Source organism: Bos indicus, chromosome X (genome assembly GCF_029378745.1).
Source record: "Bos indicus isolate NIAB-ARS_2022 breed Sahiwal x Tharparkar chromosome X, NIAB-ARS_B.indTharparkar_mat_pri_1.0, whole genome shotgun sequence".
In the NCBI taxonomy this organism is placed as follows: Eukaryota; Metazoa; Chordata; class Mammalia; order Artiodactyla; family Bovidae; genus Bos; species Bos indicus.
In genome coordinates, this window is record NC_091789.1 from 78,343,329 (window position 1) to 78,348,262 (window position 4,934).

The window sequence follows — 4,934 nt, forward strand, 5'->3', positions numbered from 1 at the left end:
TTATGAGAATGCCCTAGTACCTTATTTCTAACTTTTACCTTCTTGATTTTAATGTTCTCTCTTTATCTTTGATTATGTCATTTTGATTATAGCATGTTGTGGTTAATTCCTTTGTGGATGAATCCTGTATGGGACTCTGCACTTCCTGGAATTGGGTGAATATTTCCTTCCCCAGGGTACCTATTGTCTCTTCAGATATATTCTCAGGCCTCTTCTCTCTCTCTCTCTTCTCTTTCTGGAACCTGTATAATGCAAGTGTTAGCCTGTTTGATATTTTCCCAGAGGTCTGTTAAACAGCATTTGCTTATTTTCATTCTTTTTTGATTCTTCTGTTTTGTCACAGTGATTTCAGTGATGTGTAATTTCTGTTTTCCAGCTCACTGATCTCTTAATCTACTTCATTTAGTCTACTATTGATTTCTTCTAGTGTATTTTTCATTTAAGTTATTGCATTCTTTAATTCTGTTTGACTTTCTTTATATTTTCTAATTTTCTTGTTAAAGAAACCTTCTAATGTCTCATCTGTACATTCATTCTGTTCCCAAATTCTTTGATCATCTTTACAATCCTTACTCTGAATAGATTGGCTATATACACCTAACACATTGATAGTTCTGATTGGGTTTTATTTTGTTTATTTATCTGAAATACATTCTTTTGCTTAAATTCTGCTTTATTGACTACACCAAATCTTTTGACTGTGCCAATCAAAATAAGCTGTGGAAAATTCTTCAAGAGATGGGAATAGCAGACCGCCTTACCTGCCTCTTGGGAAATCTGTATGCAGGTCAAGAAGCAACAGTGAGAACTGGACATGGAACAACAGATTGGTTCCAAATCAGGAAAGGATAACATCAAGACTGTATATTGTCATCTAGCTTACTTAACTTATATGCAGAGTACATCATGTGAACTCCCAGGCTGGATGAAGCACAAGCTGGAATCAAGATTGTCGGGAGAAATATCAATAACCTCAGATACACAAATGACACCACCTTTATGGCAGAAAGCGAGGAAAAGTGAAAGTGAAAGAGGAGAATGAAGAAGTTGGCTTGAAACTCAATATTCAAAAAACGAAATCACGGCATCTGGTCCGATCACTTCATGGCAAATAGATGGGGAAACAATGCAAACAGTGAGAGACACTATATTTTTGGGCTCCAAAATCACTGCAGATGGTGACATTAAAAAAGCTTGCTCCTTGTAAGAAAAGCCATGATTAACCTAGACAGCATATTAAAAAGCAGAGACATTACTTTGTTAACAAAGGTCCATCTAGTCAAGGCTATGTTTTTTCCAGTGGTCATGTATGGATGTGAGAGTTGGAGTATAAAGAAAACTGAGCACTGAAGAATAGATGCTTTTGAACTGTGGTGTTGGAGAAGACTCTTGAGAGTCCTTGGACTGCAAGGAGATCCAACCAGTCCATTCTAAAGGAGATCAGTCCTGGGTGTTCATTGGAAGGACTGATGTTGACGCTGAAACTCCAATACTTTGGCCACCTGATGAGAAGAGCTGACTCATTTGAAAAGACCCTGATGCTGGGAGAGATTGAGGGTAGGAGGAGAAGGGGACAACAGAGGATGAGATGGGTGGTTGGCATCACCAACTCGATGAACATGAGTTTGGGTAGACTATGGGAGTTGGTGATGGACAGGGAGGCCTGGCATGCTGCAGTTCATAGGGTTGCAAAGATTTGGACATGACTGAGCGAATCACTGAACTGAATATTCCATCATGTATATGTACACCAGCTTCTTTATCCATTATCTACCGATGGGCATCAAGGTTTCTCCCATTTCCTTGATATTGAAAATAGTGCTGCAATGAACATTGAGGTACATGTGTCTCATTTAATTCTGGGTTCCTTGGAGTATAGGCCCAGCATTGGATTTGCTTTGTCATATGGCAGTTCTATTCCCATTTTTTAAAGAAATCTCCACACTGTTCTCCATAGTGGTTGTACTAGTTTGCATTCCCAACAGTGTAAGAGGATTCCCTTTTCTCCACACCCTCTCTAGCATTTATTGTTTGCAGACTTTTTGATGATGGCCATTCTGACCAGTGTGAGATGATACATCATTGTGGTTTTGATTTACATTTCTCTGATAATGAGTGATGTTGAGCATCTTTTCATGAGTTTATTAGCCATCTGAATGCCTTATTTTGGAGAAATGTCAATTTAGGTCTTTTGTCCACTTTTTAATTGGGTTGTTCATTTTTTATGGCATTGAGCTGCATGAGCAGCTTGTATATTTTGGAGATTACTTCTTTGTCATTTTTTCATTTGCTATTATTTTCTTTTCAGCTTGTTTATAGTTTCTTTCATCGTGCAAAAGCTTTTATGTTTAACTTAGTCACATTTGTTTATTTTTGTTTTTATTTCCCTTACTCCGGGAGGTAGGTCATAGTGGATCTTGCTGTGATTTATATTAGAGAAGGTTCTGCCTACATTTTTCTTTAGGCTTTTTACAGTTTCTTTTCTTACATTTAGGTCTTTAATCAATTTTGATTTTATTTTTGTGTATGGTGTTAAAAAGTGTTCTAGTTTCTTTTTTTTCACAAGTAGTTGACCAGTTTCCCCAGCACCACTTGTTGTGGAGACTGTTTTTGCTCAATTGTATATTTGTGCCTCCTTTGTCAAAGATAAGGTATCCATATCTTAGGTGCATGGATTTATCTCTGGACTTTCTGTTTTGTTCCACTGACCTTTCTTTTTGTCTTTGTGCCAGTACCATACTGTCTTCATGACTGCAGCATTGTAGTACAGTCTGAAGTCAGGAAGTTTGAGTCTTCACTTTCCATTCTTCTTTCTCAAAATTGTTTTGGGTATTCAGGGTCTTTTGTATTTCCATACAAATTGTGAAATTATTTAGTGTAGTTCTGTGAAAAATACCATTGGTAGTTTAGTAAGGATTGCATTGAGTCTATAGATTGCTTTGGGTAACATACTCTTCACTACATTGATTCTTCCATTCCAAGAATATGGTATATTTCTCCATTTGTGTCATTTTTGATGTCTTTCATCAGTGTTTTTTAATTTTGTGTATGTAAATATTTTGTTTCGTTAGGTAAATTTATTCCTAATTATTTCATTATTTTTGTTGCAATGGTAAATATAATTGTTTCCTTAATTTTTTTTCTCATTTTTCATTGTTAGCATATAGGAATACAAGAGAATACTGTGTATTAATTTTATATCCTGTGGCTTGACTTTATGCATTGATTTGTTTCAGTAATTTTTTGGTGATATTTTTAGGGTTTTCTATGTAATGGATCAGGTCATCTGCAAGCAGTGAGAGTTTTACTTCTTCTTTTCCAATATGGATTACTTTTATTCCTTTTTCTTCTTTGTTTGCTGTTACTAGGACTTCCAAACTCTGTTAAATAGTACTGCTGAGTGTGGGCACTCTTGCCTTGTTTCTGATATTAAAGGAAATGATTTCAGTTTTTCACCATTGAGAATTATGTTTGCTGTTGATATGACATATATGGCTTTTATTATGCTGAGGTATGTTCCTTTTATGCCTATTTTCTGGAGGGTTTTTGTAATAAATGGGTGTTGAATTTTGTCAAAGGCTTTCTCTACATCTATTGAAATTATCATATGATTTTTATAATTCAATTTGTTAATATGCTGTATCACATTGAGTGATTTGTGAATATTGAAGAATCACTGAATCACTGTAATAAAGCCCACTTGATCATAAAGTCTGATCTTTTACATATATTGTTGGATTCTCTTTGCTAGAATTTTTTTCAGGATTTTTGCATCTATGTTCATCAGTGATATTGACCTGTAGTTTTCTTTTTATTGTGGCATAATTTTCTGGTTTGGGGATCAGGGTGATGGTGGCCTCATAGAATGAGTTTGACAGTTTAACTTCCTCTGCAATTTTCTGGAAGACTTTGAGTAGGATAGGTGTTAGCGCTTCTGTAAATTGTTGGTAGAATTCTCCTTTGAAGCCATCTGGTCCTGGGCTTTTGTTTGTTGGAAGATTTTTTTATTAGTTTCAATTTCCCACTTTGTGGTTGACTTGTTCAAATTTTCTATTTCTTTCTGGTTCAGTTTTGGAAGGTTATGCTTTTCTAAGAATATGTCCATTTCTTCCACATTGTCTGTGTTATTGGCATATAGTTTTTTTTAGTATTCTGTTATAATTGCTTGCATTTCCATGTTATCTGTTGTAATTTCTCCATTTTCATTTATAATTTTATTGATTTGAGTCTTCTCCCTTTTTTCTTGATAATTCTGGCTAAGAGTTTGTCTATTTTGTTCATCTTCTCAAAGAACCAGCTTTTAGTTTTGTTGATCTTTGCTGTACTCTCCTTCATTTGTTTTTAATTTATTTTTGCTCTGACTTTTATGATTTCTTTCCTTCTACTAACTTTGGGGTTTTTGTTTGTTTGTTTGTTCTTTTTCTAGTTGCTTTAGGTTTAAAATTAATTTGTTTATTTGGTGTTCCTCATTTTTTTGAGGTAGGTTTGTATTGCTATTAATTCCCCTCTTAGAACTATTTCACAAATCACATAGGTTGTGGTTTGTCATGTTTTAATTATCATTTGTTTCTATCCATATTTTGATTTCTTTTTGATTTCTTCAGTGATCCATTTGCTATTCAGAACAGTGTTTTTTGGCCTCCATATGTTTGTGCTTTTATAGTTTTTCCCCTCCGGTTGCTGTCTAATCTTACAGCATTTTGATCAGTAAAGATGCTTGAAGTGATTTCAATTTTTAAAAAATTTACCAATTTGTGGCCCAGGATATGATGATGTGATCTATCCTGGAGAATGTTCAATGTGTACTTGAAAAAAGCCAAAATCCATTGCTTTGGGGTGAAATGCCCTGCAGATATCTATTAGGCATAACTGGTCCCAAGTATTATTTAAAGCTTGTGTTTCCTTGTTAATTTTCTGTCTGGATGATCTGTCCA